Source organism: Tachypleus tridentatus, chromosome 4, assembly GCF_004210375.1.
Source record: "Tachypleus tridentatus isolate NWPU-2018 chromosome 4, ASM421037v1, whole genome shotgun sequence".
In the NCBI taxonomy this organism is placed as follows: Eukaryota; Metazoa; Arthropoda; class Merostomata; order Xiphosura; family Limulidae; genus Tachypleus; species Tachypleus tridentatus.
Window position 1 is genome coordinate 15,515,726 of NC_134828.1, and position 18,822 is coordinate 15,534,547.

General features: G+C 33.4%; 1 protein-coding gene and 1 pseudogene across 2 annotated transcripts in view; both read right to left on the minus strand.

Annotated features, from left to right (window-relative positions):
• Positions 1 to 18,822, minus strand: part of LOC143248615 (pyrokinin-1 receptor-like) — a 425,075-nt gene that overhangs the window by 118,153 nt on the left and 288,100 nt on the right. The gene's annotated exons all lie outside the window — the stretch shown is intronic.
• LOC143248616 (transcriptional regulator protein Pur-beta-like) overlaps positions 6,519 to 18,822 on the minus strand; it is a 50,516-nt pseudogene continuing 38,212 nt past the window's right edge. Inside the window, exons 4-7 of the transcript XR_013027093.1 lie at positions 16,636 to 16,755; positions 14,564 to 14,696; positions 12,895 to 13,001; positions 6,519 to 7,724 (exon numbers count right to left, since the gene is read on the minus strand). The product of XR_013027093.1 is annotated as a transcriptional regulator protein Pur-beta-like (transcript). The remainder of the gene's footprint in view (positions 7,725 to 12,894; positions 13,002 to 14,563; positions 14,697 to 16,635; positions 16,756 to 18,822) is intronic.

Consider the following 18,822-nt stretch of genomic DNA (forward strand, 5'->3'; position numbering starts at 1 on the left):
GATAAGGTTTTAACTCGCATGATAAAAATAGTTTTATAAACGTTAACTTCTAGAAGATGCTTAGCTAGAATTTGTAGAAATGGGTGTAGTTCTTTATGTTTAAGTTACTGATGTTCATTCATACAGTAGTGTCAGTTACCTTGATTAAGATGTATTTATTTAAATGTTAATTTATACACGTTCATTCGGACAGTGTTGTAATATACTTCATTAGGGTGTGGTTACGTAAATGTTGTTAGTCAGCAGATTAGGATGCTATCAAATAAAAAACAGATAAACAACAACAAAGTCTTGTGACTTGTTTTATTAAGGTGGCACCAGAGTCTGTGTTACCAGACCCAGTGAATAAAACAGACAATTGAAGTGAGGCTGCGGGGTTAAACAAACAGCTAAAAGTTGGTTTTAATTTAGTTGTTAAATAGAGTTAGGGTATATTGGCTACAGCTTTTAGTTCATCATTGCCCAATAAACTGGTATGGTTACCTTTCTGTTATTGAAACAGCCGTCGAGTTAAAAACGAGTCTGTCCAGAAAGAAGTGTCTGTTAATTAAGCATGTTAATTATTCTGCATACATAGCACCAGGAGAAACACATCATTCTCCCTTTTACAAATTGTTTTCCTTTAGTTTACTATAACAATTACCAGGATACTTTACACATATATATACTTAGTTTAGGTGGCAATTTTCTCCAAAGAAATATTTAAAAGAATCTCATAAGTACGGCTCACTTACTTCTAACGTCGCACGTGAACAGTGGGCCATTAACAGATCTCAGAAACACGAACAAAACGAACATATGAAATAATAATTACTGTAACATCAAAACAATGTTTGTTTAGACTGTCACCAATTTATTTCTTAGCAAGAAGCATCCAGAAAAAAACATTCAACAGGGGATCTAGTATCTGTAAAACAGTTCAGAGAAGAATCAGATATAATCCACGTATTCAGTTTACTACGAGTTATGGCATATCTTCTTTACAGTTAAATTACTAAGATAATCGAAACAATAAAATGATTGTTTTTTCATAGTTTGTCAGGTTTATTAAATAAAAATTTACAACAATAAAAGAAATACCACAATTATTGTCTGACCTGAAAACCAGAGAGGCATCGAATGTTTAAGTGTTTTTTTTTAATTCATTGTAATAAAATCGAGTGGAAGCAGGGTCAGCTTTTCTTCCATCACAAATATATTTGAAAGAAATTTCCTACTATAGTTTCTCCAAGCCAACAAAAAAGATCACTTTAAACAATGAACTATATAATTATACAGATAAAATATTATTAAAACACAAAATATATTACTAATTTTTAACACTCGTTCACTAAAATAACTAAAAGACAAAATTTTAAAAAAAGGGTTGAACCTGCATCTCTTCTAATCCATGCCCAGTCCAAAACTGTTTTAAAAGCAACCAGCTAAAGATCTCAGAAGTAATTACTTTTGACTATTACCTGTGAAAACCTAACCTTTGTATTGGCTTTCTAAGTGCCAAAGTTAAATAGAAGTTTCAGGTATTACCTAAAAACTGGTAGACTAAAAACACGTTGGTTTCCAATATAAAATTTGAAAAAATTAATAATGACTTCCTCTAACCAAAATAATGTATGTGTGTGCATATATATAGACACACACACACACAGATGACCTTTAACCTTCAATTTAACAATAAATAGCTGCAGAAATAAGTTCAAGGAAAACACATTCATTACCAACAAATTGTTCCTACAATGTTTACAAATCCTTTCTTCTTCTGGATTATAATTTAAATTTTTTTACCTAATATTTTAATCATAGTTCTGTATCTTTAAAAGTAACAAAGATAAATCAGTTATATAATTGATTAAAAGGACCAATATTAACTAATATACTTGTGTCCAACAGTACTTACCTATCTGTACGTGTCAAACCTACCTGAATACTTCCGAAGCTATAAAATACAAGCTCGTAAACTAGAAAAGCTTTCACCATAAGCAAGTTTAATTGTTGGTAACTGAACAGATTTTCAGTAGAGGGCAGTGATGTAACAAACAAGAAATATTTCACATAACAAAATGCCTTTAGAGAAATTAATAAGTAAATAATAATAATATACTTAGTATTTTATAAGAAAACAAATGTTAGGGCTCTTAAACATTTCACTCACAGCAAAAGATAGACAGAAAACTCAAGATTTGGAACATTTCTTTCCATGTAACATTCAACAGTACTCATTAACGTAACAATTACCTGGTATTAATGTTGCACCTAAGCAATAACAGACCAATTTTTGAATCCCACCAAACAACTTTAATGGCAGTGTGTCTTAAATACAATTTTGATTACCGCCAAAAGAAACAAACAGAGCAGTCTTGTCCATCAGAAGTGTAGATATACGTGTATACAAAACAAAACAAGCCATTATGGCTCACGTTGCTTGACCACATCTCCAGGTTAACACCATTAATCTATCTGTGCAAGGAACAGAGAATGTTACTTAATCCACTGTTTACCATAAGCTCATGTACTTTCAACTTAACTCACTTCAATACTTACTATCAACAACATATATGTGTTACACTTAGAAAAAACTTAAATATTATCTTGTCCTAATAAACAAACAATACTTTTGCAATTCCAAGTACACATCTCTTTAATTAACCCTTTCTGGACCAGAAGGCGTGTCACTGACATACTTAATTCAGTTCCATGATATTTACAAACTACTTACTAAATGTCATCTAATTTTGACTCTATCTAGACAATTTATATTTCCATAATATTTTTATGTGAAATGTATTTACTTTAATTTCTTTTCATACTTTATTTCACTGACCAACAAAATAATAAAAATATTACATCAGTTGACAAAGGATCATTGGTTACCTACCACCACCTAACGTAACATTACTGATAGAAATCAATTTATATTTAATAAATATAATTTTTTAAAATAAATAATATGTTTTGTTTGTTTTGGAATTTTGTGCAAAGCTACATGAGGGCTATCTGTCCCTAATTTAGCAGTGTAAGACTAGAGGGAAGGCAGCAAGTCATCACCACCCACTGATGACTCTTGGGCTACTCTTTTACCAATGAATAGTGGGATTGACTGTCACTACCCCACAGGCGAAAAGGGCGAGCATGTTTCGCGGCGGAATTGAACCCACAACCCTCAGATTACCAGTCAAACACCTTAACACGCTTGGCCATACCAAATAATAAGTTCTTTCATTTATGTTTGTTGTTCAAATACAATAATATTCAATAAATAAAGATTTCTACCATCAGACCATGTTAAGTTTCCTGCTGTAATCATTACATCTAACCAAGTTCATCAGAAGCTCCCTGCTGTAATCATTACATCTAACCAAGTTCATCAGAAGCTTCCTGCTGTAATCATTACATCTAACCAAGTTCATCAGAAGCTTCCTGCTGTAATCATTACATCTAACCAAGTTCATCAGAAGCTTCCTGCTGTAATCATTACATCTAACCAAGTTCATCAGAAGTTTCCTGCTGTAATCATTACATCTAACCAAGTTCATCAGAAGCTTCCTGCTGTAATCATTACATTTAACCAAGTTCATCAGAAGCTTCCTGCTGTAATCATTACATCTAACAAAGTTCATCAGAAGTTTCCTGCTGTAATCATTACATCTAACCAAGTTCATCAGAAGCTTCCTGCTGTAATCATTACATCTAACCAAGTTCATCAGAAGCTTCCTGCTGTAATCATTACATCTAACCAAGTTCATCAGAAGCTTCCTGCTGTATCATTACATCTAACCAAGTTCATCAGAAGCTTCCTGCTGTAATCATTACATCTAACCAAGTTCATCAGAAGTTTCCTGCTGTAATCATTACATCTAACAAAGTTCATCAGAAGCTTCCTGCTGTAATCATTACATCTAACCAAGTTCATCAGAAGCTTCCTGCTGTAATCATTACATCTAACCAAGTTCATCAGAAGTTTCCTGCTGTAATCATTACATCTAACCAAGTTCATCAGAAGCTTCCTGCTGTAATCATTACATCTAACCAAGTTCATCAGAAGCTTCCTGCAATCATTACATCTAACCAAGTTCATCAGAAGCTTCCTGTAATCATTACATCTAACCAAGTTCATCAGAAGCTTCCTGCTGTAATCATTACATCTAACCAAGTTCATCAGAAGCTTCTGCTGTAATCATTACATCTAACCAAGTTCATCAGAAGCTTCCTGCTGTAATCATTACATCTAACCAAGTTCATCAGAAGCTTCCTGCTGTAATCATTACATCTAACCAAGTTCATCAGAAGTTTCCTGCTGTAATCATTACATCTAACCAAGTTCATCAGAAGCTTCCTGCTGTAATCATTACATCTAACCAAGTTCATCAGAAGCTTCCTGCTGTAATCATTACATCTAACCAAGTTCATCAGAAGCTTCCTGCTGTAATCATTACATCTAACCAAGTTCATCAGAAGCTTCCTGCTGTAATCATTACATCTAACCAAGTTCATCAGAAGCTTCCTGCTGTAATCATTACATCTAACCAAGTTCATCAGAAGTTTCCTGCTGTAATCATTACATCTAAGCAAGTTCATCAGAAGTTTCCTGCTGTAATCATCACATCTAACCAAGTTCATCAGAAGCTTCCTGCTGTAATCATTACATTTAACCAAGTTCATCCAGAAGCTTCCTGCTGTAATCATTACATCTAACAAAGTTCATCAGAAGCTTCCTGCTGTAATCATTACATCTAACCAAGTTCATCAGAAGAAGTTTCAGAAGCTGCTGTAATCATTACATCTAACCAAGTTCATCAGAAGCTTCCTGCTGTAATCATTCATTACCAGTTCATCAGAAGCTTCCTGCTGTAAGTTCATAACCAAGAAGAGTTTCCTGCTGTAATCATTACATCTAACAAAGTTCATCAGAAGCTTTCCTGCTGTAATCATTACATCTAACCAAGTTCATCAGAAGCTTCCTGCTGTAATCATTACATCTAACCAAGTTCATCAGAGCTTCCTGCTGTAATCATTACATCTAACCAAGTTCATCAGAAGCTTCCTGCTGTAATCATTACATCTAACCAAGTTCATCAGAAGCTTCCTGCTGTCAACCAATCATTACATTTACATCTAACCAAGTTCATCAGAAGCTTCCTGCTGTAATCATTACATCTAACCAAGTTCATCAGAAGCTTCCTGCTGTAATCATTAGATCTAGAACCAAGTTCATCAGCCGGTTTCTTCCTGCTGTAATCATTACATCTAACCAAGTTCATCAGAAGCTTCCTGCTGTAATCATTACATCTAACCAAGTTCATCAGAAGCTTCCTGCTGTAATCATTACATCTAACCAAGTTCATCAGAAGTTTCCTGCTGTAATCATTACATCTAACCAAGTTCATCAAAGCTTCCTGCTGTAATCATTACATCTAACCAAGTTCATCAGAAGCTTCCTGCTGTAATCATTACATCTAACCAAGTTCATCAGAAGCTTCCTGCTGTAATCATTACATCTAACCAAGTTCATATTTACACTATAGCCTGTATCAGAAGCACATTTCATTACATCTAACAACCCTTCAGAAGAAGCTTCCTGCTTAATCATTACATCTAACCAAGTTCATCAGAAGTTTCCTGCTGTAATCATTACATCTAATAGTTCATCCAAGTTTCCTGCTGTAATCATTACATCTAATCAAGTTGCTCAGAAGCTTCCTGCTGTAATCATTACATCTAACCAAGTTCATCAGAAGCTTCCTGCTGTAATCATTACATCTAACCAAGTTCATCAAAAGTTTCCTGCTGCAATCATTACGAAAACAAGTTCATCAGAAGCTTCTGCTGCAATCATTACATCTAACCAGTTCATCAGAAGCTTCCTGCTGTAATCATTACATCTAACCAAGTTCATCAGAAGCTTCCTGCTGTAATCATTACATCTAACCAAGTTCATCAGAAGCTTCCTGAGCATTACATCTAACCAAGTTCATCAGAAGCTTCCTAATCATTACATCTAACCAAGTTCATCAGAAGCTTCCTGCTGTAATCATTACATCTAACCAAGTTCATCAGAAGCTTCCTGCTGTAATCATTACATTAACCAAGTTCATCAGAAGCTTCCTGCTGTAATCATTACATCTAACCAAGTTCATCAGAAGCTTCCTGCTGTAATCATTACATCTAACCAAGTTCATCAGAAGCTTCCTGCTGTAATCATTACATCTAACCAAGTTCATCAGAAGTTCCAATTAGATTCACTGTTCTTCTAACCACGAGCTACTCCTTGTTACTTTTCTACAAAACTGTAAGTTTCTTTTTCTTACCACTTTATTTACCATACATTGATATAATCTGCTTTATCCGATGATATTGAAATGTTTTCTGTAGCTACTTTAAAAGCTGAAACTTCAATGGTATTTGTTTGAGCTACATCCTGTGAAATCATAGATATAAATAAAATCACAGAGTAAAATGAAAGCAGAGAAAAAAACAAAAAGGAAAGAAAGAAAACCATGAAAACAAAGAAAAAGGCTCTATTCTTGTGGGATAAAAGGTTCTTAGCAAATATTAATGTACATGTTGAGGTAGGTTGAATAGTCATATAAACAAATACCTGTGTTGCTTCTGGACAAGACTTGTTAGCTATACAGAAATTAATATTTGAAGATTTCGTGAAGTTATTTTGCTACTTATATGCAACAAATATTACAAAATGACATGTTACAAATTGTAAAATACTTTTAGTTACTCGTCAAAACAAAATTAAAATTGTTTTAACCTAAATGTACAAGTTTGATATGCACTCGGCAAATGAAAGGTGCACTGGTCCTGAAAGGGTTAAGTTTTTTTAGGAGTGGGTGCGAGTGAGTTATTGAACTATTTTAACACTGTATTAGAATACATCTCAAAACCTGCACATTTCTACTAATGGACGTCAACCCTTTTTTTTTTTTGGCAACAAATAATTCAGTACTTTTGTCTTCAAACAGAAGCTTCATATATATCTTAAAAGGTTTACATTATGCATTAAACACACACATTTGTTTCCTCACATGAAATTTGCAACTTTGGTTCTTTCAGATTTTAATAGTGTATTTTGCTCTCAACATAAGCGAGTTTACTATACTCTCTTACATTTTCTTTTTTAAATACAGTGGAATGAACATTCTTTTAAGATCCAATATGCAGAAATAAAGATTTCTGTTTGCAGGCTATTGCAAAGCAAGGATTTTCACCTGCTATCACTCCAGTGTAGTGATGTCTCTGGTTTGAAAGCAAAGACATATGCCATCAATTTTCTTCTCAACGAAAGAGATGGCACTGTCTGACTCTCCCAACAGTCCAGTAACCAGCCCATCAGAACTGAAGTGAAGTGAGCAGGTAGCTCTGGTAAAGTATTTACTTACAAAACCATGTACAATGGAGGTGTCCACTGTCTTAAAGCACAGAGGACAGGTGTTTTCTGCCAATGTCTAAAAGACTCTCTCTGTCTTTGGGACTGAGGTAACACAGTACCTACTAATGTCAGAAGCACAACTGTCCAGAACTTTTATTAACATCTCTATTTGTGCCTTGTACTACTTGCAGATTTTGCCTGCTAGATCCATGAACTCTCATTTACCCTCCTCAGCTGGCTTTTCAGACAGTTCTTTCAACTTCTCCACGTACTCAGAAAATATATCTCGGAAACGGCCCCACGATTTTTCTGGAATGGTGATTGCAGTCCTGAAGTTGCTCTTTACCTGGTGAGGTGGGAGAGAATGAAAAAGGAAAAAAATAAAAGTGAAAATACAAGTATTTTATGGTTAAGACCAAACCAATTTCAATTAAACACAAAGACTGAAGCCTTAAAAAAAACATTAAAAGAAATCACTTACAGAGAGGCCGTGGATCCCCGGAAACCACAAGTGGATATTTAAGTAATATGATCAATAAACAGCATAAAACTGTATCCCTCACACACTTTGTTGCTTCATATTAAGAGCATACTTTAACTTTTACAGGTGTATGTTTAAAGATGACTTGGAGAACATGCAACTTCCTTATTTCTTTGAACATAATAAACATTAACAAGAATTTATTGTTTTCTAATTACACTTATTTAAGCCTCAGATTCCTCGGTTACCAGTGAATTATAAAAACCAGATTTCGTCTGCAAGGTTCATTGCTATGAAACCTACAATGCACTTTTGGGACAATTAAGTTGTTCATAACTTGTAGTAAAGTAAATGACAATATTCTGAAAACCAATCACACATGTACAAAATACAAAGCAATAAAACCACACTTAAGAATGAAATGTGAAAGATGTTTTTAAAAATAAGACAAACAAAACGTGAGTTTGAACCACTAACAAGCATCCTACCGAGAATTAACATTTTGAAATATTTTAACAAAAACATACTGGTGATTATATTATGTACTCCTTAACAAAAAGATACTGGTGATTACATCATGTACTCCTTAACAAAAAGATACTGGTGATTACATCATGTACTCCTTAACAAAAAGATACTGGTGATTACATCATGTACTCCTTAACAAAAAGATACTGGTGATTACATCATGTACTCCTTAACAAAAAGATACTGGTGATTACATCATGTACTCCTTCACAAAAAGATACTGGTGATTATATCATGTACTCCTTAACAAAAAGATACTGGTGATTACATCATGTACTCCTTCACAAAAAGATACTGGTGATTACATCATGTACTCCTTAACAAAAAGATACTGGTGATTATATCATGTACACATTAACAAAAAGATACTGGTGATTATATCATGTACTCCTTCACAAAAAGGTACTGGTGATTATATCATGTACTCCTTAACAAAAAGATACTGGTGATTACATCATGTACTCCTTCACAAAAAGATACTGGTGATTACATCATGTACACATTAACAAAAAGATACTGGTGATTACATCATGTACTCCTTAACAAAAAGGATACTGGTGATTACATCATGTACTCCTTCACAAAAAGATACTGGTGATTATATCATGTACTTCTTCACAAAAAGATACTGGTGATTACATCATGTACTCCTTAACAAAAAGATACTGGTGATTACATCATGTACTCCTTCACAAAAAGATACTGGTGATTACATCATGTACTCCTTAAAAAAAGATACTGGTGATTACATCATGTACTCCTTAACAAAAAGATACTGGTGATTATATCATGTACTCCTTCACAAAAAGGATACTGGTGATTGTATCATGTACTCCTTCACAAAAAGGATACTGGTGATTACATCATGTACTCCTTAACAAAAAGATACTGGTGATTACATCATGTACTCCTTAACAAAAAGGTACTGGTGATTACATCATGTACTCCTTAACAAAAAGGATACTGGTGATTACATCATGTACTCCTTAACAAAAAGATACTGGTGATTACATCATGTACTCCTTAACAAAAAGGTACTGATGATTACATCATGTACTCCTTAACAAAAAGGTACTGGTGATTACATCATGTACTCCTTAACAAAAAGGTACTGGTGATTATATCATGTACTCCTTCACAAAAAGATACTGGTGATTATATCATGTACTCCTTCCCAAAAAGATACTGGTGATTACATCATGTACTCCTTAACAAAAAGATACTGGTGATTGTATCATGTACTCCTTCACAAAAAGATACTGGTGATTACATCATGTACTCCTTAACAAAAAGATACTGGTGATTACATCATGTACTCCTTAACAAAAAGGTACTGGTGATTACATCATGTACTCCTTAACAAAAAGATACTGGTGATTACATCATGTACTCCTTAACAAAAAGGTACTGGTGATTATATCATGTACTCCTTAACAAAAAGATACTGGTGATTACATCATGTACTCCTTCACAAAAAGATACTGGTGATTACATCATGTACTCCTTAACAAAAAGATACTGGTGATTGTATCATGTACTCCTTAACAAAAAGATACTGGTGATTACATCATGTACTCCTTAACAAAAAGATACTGGGTTTTGTTAAGGAGTACATGATATAATCACACCATTATCCTTTTCACAAAATACGTGATATAATCACACCATTATCCTTTTCACAAAATACGTGATATAATCACACCATTATCCTTTTCATAAAATACGTGGTATAACAGCCTGCTACACCACTTTCGTTTTATCCTCTAATGAAACTTATTTTTGTAAACTTCGTAACTTTTTAAAACTTAAACTATTATTTTGTCAGTGGTGGCTGATGACCTATGGATACATTTTTCAAACAATCAAAACCACAGTTTGTAAAATCCTGTAACTTCTCATCTTTGCAGAGCCATCTTGCAAAGCCAGTGTTTTTTGTTTAAATAAACACAGTTTTCTTCTACAGTAATGTAAATCAACAATGAACCTATAGTGACAGTTAATACAAGTTTTACTACACTACTATAAATTATTCAACTAAAACATAATTAATGGTTAAAAAAAATAAAGTTTGGTGTCACTGTTTACATCAGGGAAATGGAAATCCAACATGAAGGAGCACCTCACAAAAAACAAAGTTTGGTGTCACTGTTTACATCAGGGAAATGGAAATCCAATATGAAGGAGCACCTCACAAAAACAAAGTTTGGTGTCACTGTTTACATCAGGAAATGGAAATCCAACATGAAGGAGCACCTCACAAAACAAAGTTTGGTGTCACTGTTTACATCAGGGAAATGGAAATCCAACATGAAGGAGCACCTCACAAAAAAACAAAGTTTGGTGTCACTGTTTACATCAGGAAATGGAAATCCAACATGAAGGAGCACCTCACAGGACTTTGTGCCCCCAGTATTTCCCTTTTTCCCCAGAAGGATAGACTTTCCATTCAAGCTCTTACATACTAACTTGTCTAGTGTTGTCAACCAAATGTGATGTTATGGTGTATAGAAATTAACCATTAGATTCTGTCTGTTGTGATACCTTTCTTGAAGTTGGTTTTTAATTTTAAAAACATGGCTATGAAGAGGCAGTTCAACTTGGTACATCCACAGACATTCAACATTTGTTTAGAGTTATTTTCCACAGACATCTCATGACATTTATAAGTGGTTACAAGTAGGCAAGTCATTTATAACTTGTTAATCCTTCAAATAAGGTTGGCTCATGTTTCAGTTACATGTACAAATGCAGGAACTAAACAGACGTAGCATGTTTCCATGCAACTTAGTGAAAAACAGAATTATTTGAAAAGAATACAGCTTTTAATATATTTTCTAATGCAATAAAATGTGACAATGTATCTCCAGTAGTAATAAACTTCCTTAACAGTGATATATACAAATTAATCACAAAATATAATATGTAAACGAAAGTTATACACACATTGGGTCTGCTGTCATATATACACCGTTAAATATAAACAACATTGGTTAATATCCCTTTGTTTTCAAAACAAAATTATATTTTTTTGCTATTTAAAATGACCAGATTTCATGTATATTTTATGACAAATTACCAGCTTTGTTATAATATCAGTTTTTCAGAATTAATGTAGAAATAATTTGTGGTACTTTCATCCTAACATAAAATAAATATTTTGTTTTTAAAAGCACAAAGCTGCGTAATAAGTTATCCACAATACGCCCATCATGAATCTTAGAATTACAAGCCTCAAAACTTACTGCTAAGTCATCAAGCGAATAAATAACATGAAAAGTAACTTATCGCACAACATCTACAGATATTTCATGAGCAAAACCTCTAAAGAAGTTTCTAACGCCACAAAGCAAAAAAAAAAACAAGATATTTTGAATCATTTAACTTGTTGTGGACCTTATGCTACATAACTGATGTTTTAGAGTTTTGTGAACCTAACTGAATTTCAGAAGTTTCCAGTGTTGGAGAATAATTATTACTTAACTTCGTTAAATCACTAATTAATATAACAAATTTATTACCGGCTTTTTTTGGCAGGGAAAACCTAAAATTTTGGTTTCTGGTTTTATAATACTATTTGGGCATTCAATCTGCTCTATAACAACCTTTGAGGCAAATCATAGCTGATGACTTCAGGTTGAAAACTTGAATCAATAATTATATGTAAACAGTAACTTTTCTTCTTTCATTGTTGTAGTTTAACTTCTCTTAATTCAAACCTATGCAACAAGTTTGTGTCCAAACTATTTTCAGCTGGAGACTTTTCAAGTTGAATACCACAACAATCACATTTTACAAATAACTAAAGTTGACAAACCCAAGAAATGAGAACATTTATAATTAAAAAGAAAAATTAATAAATAAAGGCAGACTTATTACAAAATGTACTAAACTGATCTGGTTGGGTTGTGGAACAATATAAATTCAACATGTCATTTTATTCGATATTATGATCAGCATATTTCTTTAGGCAAAATAAAGCTAAATTTTCTGACTGAGATGTAGAAAATAAAAGATACGATGAATTAATATATTTAAAAAAATCCACTTATTTGGTTTTCTTTAAGAATGTTCTCTTTGGTCTTGTTTATTTTTATAAACACCTGTCCACCATTTTTATCTGTTTTTCTATTCTGAAATTCAATAATAAACTGTTTAATAATTACACATGTTAAAATACTTGCTTATTCTAATGTTCATTTGACTTGACAATAACAACAAAGCTATACAACAGGCTAAATAAGTACTGTGCTTTAATGTACAGTAAAAACCAGTTTTTTGAATTACAAGCCCTCATACTTACTAGTCGACTACCAGGAGGTGGCATTGTATTGAATAACAAACACATACAGCATCCCTCATAAAAGCCTAGTAAACATACCAGGAGGTGGCATTGTATTGAATAACAAACACACACAGTATCCCTCATAAAAGCCTAGTAACAAGTGCTTTATTTGAGTAATAATAAAGCTTTTGTTGCACACAGTGCACTTAATTAATGCTAGCCTACCTCAGATATTCGCATATAGATCCCCCTGCTATTTTGGCCTATGTCAAAATAAAAGTTCTTGTTTTCTATACGCAAATGGCGAGCTTCAGGAAGCTCCCCTTTGAATCCTGAAAGAGAACAAGGTAAAAAAAAATTACTGTATTTCATATTGATGAAGTACCCATATTCATTTACATGTACATCATATTAATGAAGTACCCATGTTCATTTACATGTACACAGATCAGCAGTTTAAGAGAAATAAAAAAACAGAACAAAACACATGGCACTCTTCAACCTATCCAAATGGAATTATTTATATAGAATCAAAATGTCAATTAAACATACAATGCTCAGAATTGTGCAGATTTAATTTATATGTTTAAACAGTATAACTGATTTCAAACCAATCTTGTTACGTAAGCATCTCTACATAAATTTATACTTTGTTCAAATCAAAGTTATTTAACCAACCCAATTTATGCTAACCCAAATTTCAATTTATAATTTCTAAACAACAAATAAGTTAAAAAAAGAAATCTACTTAATGTGGCAGTTTACCTACTAAAAACAAACTTGTCTCTCCAAAGTGTGACTTAATTTATTAATATTTTTGGCAGTTTATCTTTTCCAATTACATCTATAGAATAAATAAATAAATAAATAATAAATTTATAGAATAAAAGAATTAAACATTACTACTCATTGCACACATACAAGATTCTTGCTCCACTACGAAATTATTCCAGTATATTATCACAGTATTATTTTCAGTTTCTTACAATGTTTTAGAAAAATGCAATTCATTCACTCAACACTCTCTGCTTCATCACACACACTCTGTGTCCACACACACCTGTCACCTGCTTCATCACACAGTCTACGTCTACACACACCTGTCGCCTGCTTCATCACACACACACCTGTTAGTATTATCATCACGCACTCTGGATCTGCTCGCGCTTGTCGCCTGTCGTATTTCATCATCCACACGCTCTGGATCACGCCTCGTCTCAAGCACTGCTATCATCACACACACTCTGCGCTTACACGCACCTAATCGCGTCTATTTATCATGCACACTCTGTCACACTCTCACGCCTGTAGTATTTCATCACTCTACGCCTACTCACATCTGCTCACGCCTGTATCATATACACTAACTCACGCTTGCATCTCGGATCTGCACGCGCCATCATAATGCACTGGTAAACCTACACGCGCTCTCGTCTGCGCACGCCTATCGCTATGCTTCGCACGCATCTCTGCGCGCCGTTTATCACATAGTCTCGCACGCTCACACATCTGCGCGCCTGCTTCTATATTAATTACCGTCTATCACATCACGATCTGTCATCGCGCAGCACTTCACCTGTCGTCTGCACACCTGTCGCGCACGTTTATCGCACACGTCTACGCTCGTAATGCACACCTGTCGTCGCCGCTTCATCACACACACTCTACGTCTACACACACCTGTCGCCTGCTTCATCACACACTCTACGTCTACACACACCTGTCGCCTGCTTCATCACACACACTCTACGTCCACACACACCTGTCGCCTGCTTCATCACACACACTCTACGTCTACACACACCTGTCGCCTGCTTCATTCTCTTCTTCTCATCACACAAGACAGCTGATAGTTTAGTTACACATATTAAGTGGGTAAATAAAACAAACTTACTACCATAGGACATGTCATCTTCTGTGCCAAATTCTTCCAGAAGGTCAGTTAGAGCATCACGAAACTCTATCATTCCTTGTGCTGGTACAGCAACTTGAGAACGTGGACCTCCTCTGGCTATTGTTTGTGAAATCTACAGGATTGGGGAAAGATGTCAGTAAATAAAGATGGTGGGATGTAAAATTGAAATACCTTTAAGCCGTGGTGGAAGAAATGAAATATTTTCTAAAAATACCCTAAGAAATCACAAGTTACAAATCTCAATACAGCTTGTTGATGTTAAAATAAACGATGCGTTTTTGACAAAATTAAAACATGGGAATTTTGTTTGTTTATAGCTAAGCACAGGCTACTCAATAGGCAATCTGTGCCATGCCCACTACAGGTATTGAAACCCAATTTGTAGCATTATAAGTCTATGTGCTACTAGGGGTTAACACATAAATTAAAGATGCTATATACTTTTGCTACACTAAGCTGATAAAAATTTATTTGTTGTTTATCACAAGGAAAATAAAATATGCTAAATGTTAATGTTACTAATATTGTTAAACCAGTTCTAAACCACTTTTCACTCTGTTATATTTTCACAGTGAAGTACTTAACCAAGCTGCATATAAAAAAATAAACAAATAATTTTTAGGATATTTTTCAATTTAAGGTTACAAAACTTTCAGAATGTTGTCGTAAGGCTCCGTTCAGAAAACTGATTAAAGACAGTTACTTCTACCTTAAGATTTTCAAATAACTGTTATTGTTGATAAAGTTTTGTTTTACATATCCACTCAATTTTACTGACTTAATTCATTTGGAACTTTGCAAATTAAAGCAAATGAATTCTCACCATAAAACATAACAAAACTGACAGATCACCTGGTAACCCATACACTGACTTTCTGATATAAGTTGAATTATCATCAACTCTGGGACCTTTGGTAGTAATATTGTTTATATATGCAGGTAAGACTGATCAAACCCTTCAAGATAATTCAGCATGTCATGTGATTTTATATAAATAAATATTAAATCAACATAAACAACTAGTAATTAGATATCTTCTATATTTAGGTGATGAAAATGGTGTTGTATGTTTTAAAATACCTAAATATATTTGGCTTGACGAGTCTGTGCATTGGATTCCATGATTAAAGTAATTTTTAAAATATTGCTCATACATACAGTTTTAAATTGAATCATTAATTTTTGCAGTCTATCTTCTAGTCTGTAATGGATCTTTTACTAGATGAGACTACTGTATATTAAATAATTATAGTGTTTTGATTTATAAAGTATTACGTTTGTGTGTTATGTTTGAATACATTAAATTTGATAAAACAGTCAATAAAAAAAATACCTAGTATAATTTAAAAAGTTATCTATCACTTCCCATATTTATTAAGCCTAACTAAAATTACCTGATGCCTAGTCATAGAAAAACAAATAATTACAATTTAACATTTTCCTTTGAGATTCTTCATTCAACCTATAAAAACTCTGGTTGGCTGATGTATTAAAAATATTCAAATTACTGTTAAAACTACATTATTTACTTGACAGTGATTCAAAAATAATGAATATCATGGTCTTTAGGCTTAGGCTGTTTTCAAAACTGAGATCAGATTACCACTGTCACATGCCAAATCACTAACAGATAAGAAAGATAAGGTGAAAAAATAATATTTTGAAATATTTTATATTTCAAAGGAACTGTAGCTTCTGTCTTGGGATAACAAAATCAATAAATATACTGTTTACAGGTGAGAGTCAACATTGTGCAACAACAAAAATTGGATTTTTTTTTTCATTTTTCTTGATGAATAACATTAAATGGGTATTTTCTAATGCCGAAATAAATTTATATGTACACTGCTTTTCTTAACTTTTAAAATTCTATATGCAGGTGTGCCTTTCATCAGAAGTTATGGGCTACTATTTCTCAAACATGTTACATGTCAGAAACATAATTTAATAAAATAAACAAGGTATGCAAGTCAAAAATTTAAAATGTCTGTTTGTTCTCTGTCACGGGAACGAGTCTTGTGTTGTAACGAAATAAGTAATAAAACACTTACTCGTAAAAACCTTCCTCTAGAATTCTCTTTAAGGTCAAGATAATACCTTCTGTTTTCTTTTATCATCACCTCACTTTTTTAACTTGCCATCTTCTGGTAAGTTATCTGGATTAGGTGGACCTGATTGGAGCAGAAGCAAAAAAGCATCTTAAAAGGAAAACTTATTATTACAAACAAAAATTTCATACAGTGAAAAGACACTCACAAGGTAACATTAACTCCTTAGTAGACTTTGTGTCAATAACTTATCTAATTATCATCAGCATAACACTGCTCCAGACTGATCCTGATATGATACTGTGACTACAAGTCGCATTTTTGAAAATTTATTTCAATGGCTCTAAAACAGCCACAGCAAAACATAATTTTTATGAAACTGGGTAATTAATTTTTCTAGTAACACTTGCTCATCAATTATGAATGTAAATCTAAAAAACAAAAAAATCAGGATAATATTTGAAACTGAACAGGTTATTAAACTTGAAATTACTAATGTCAAACATTTATTGGCATTTTTTTAAAACAGTCACCTTTAAATTTGATAAAAAAGAAAGCATATTTACAGTTGTATAAAGCTTCAACAAATTAAAACCTCAGTTGTTGACCTGGCTTAAATGAAGAAATTTGGAAGAGCTGACAGTGTGAGTTGAGTTACCTAATGTGAGTTGATGAGGTCTGTTACCAATATAATAAAAGGTCAAAGTTTAAATAGGAACTAATGGTTCTTTATAAACTCTACAGAGGTAAAGATCCTCAGAATGCATGATAAATAGCTGTATTAGGTGTAAAGTCATTATGTTAACAACACACTTGTAGCAATACTTTACTCAGAAGTATTTTGTTGTTTACAAAGTAATGAACACTACTAAAATATATCACTGTACACCTGTATTCAGTACCTATGCATCATATGTTTTATGTATTTATTAACAAAGTTCAAAGTTTAATTTAAAACTTGGGTTACTGTTGCTTGGTTTGTTTTAAATTTCACACAAAGCTACACAATGGTTATCCTCAGTTACTCCCTAGTTTATAAGTAACAGACTACAGGGAAGTCAGCAAGACAACACCAACTATTGGGCTCTTTCTAAAGACAAACAGTGGGATTGATCATCACACTGTAATGCTCCCATAGCTAAAAGAGTAAGCACATTTAGTGATGAGGTTCAAACCCACAAATCTAAGACTGCAAGTCAAGGTCACCAAGCACCATATCATTCCTGACCAAAGTTGCTGCTATAAGACGTTTTGAACAGTCCACGAAATATATAGCTTGCTGTAAAAAATATATCTCAGAAAAGCTGGTATTGGTATCAACACTTTTACTAATAAAGTAGAGAACAACATTTTGACCTCCCTAGGTCACGATCAAGTTAATAAACAGAGGGTTTACAACTGACCACTGCCAGGCACATTGTAAAAATGAAAGTATAAACAGGCCCTACAATCCCGTACCTGTTTATACTCTCGTCCTTAAGACATGTGTCCAGCAACAGTCAGTTGTAAACTCTCTCTTTGTTAACCTGAAGATGACCTAGGAAGATTGAAATGTTTTTCTCTGATTTTCCAGTAAAAAAGTGTTAATACCCATACCAGCCATTCTGAGATGCATTTTACTTCAAGTGGGTTTCTCATCACCAAGAATATGGTTGTTGTATGAGAGTGCTGTTAGACACTTCCGTTAAAGATGTACTACAAAACTCTAGAACGGACCTACAACCTTCTTGATACAAGTAAGCTGGAGTGAGAAACAAATACCCGATACGTACTTGTCTTCTACACACAAAAATGATGGCATAATTTCTAATTACAGTGAAAGGTTGATTCACGCAAGTTATCATTTGTTTAGACTACTAAAAAGATTTTTTTTTATAACGTCTAAACAAGACTGAATAGATCAGTACCTCAAAAATTATACACATCTAAATATGTTCATAAATGAATTAATTCATAAATACAGACAGTGGTCCAGAGAAGGCCTTCTTTAATGTCCCTGCAACAATTAACCTGAATCTCATAATATTACATGTTTATTGCTAATTGAAATTCATGAAATAGATTTTAAGAGATATATTGCTCTTCCAATACTAACTCATACTATTACGTTCTGTCGTCACAATATACCCGTTACGTAATGCTCTTACGAACAGTGAAAAAATAAGTATGAGTTTCTTTGAACTTAAAATA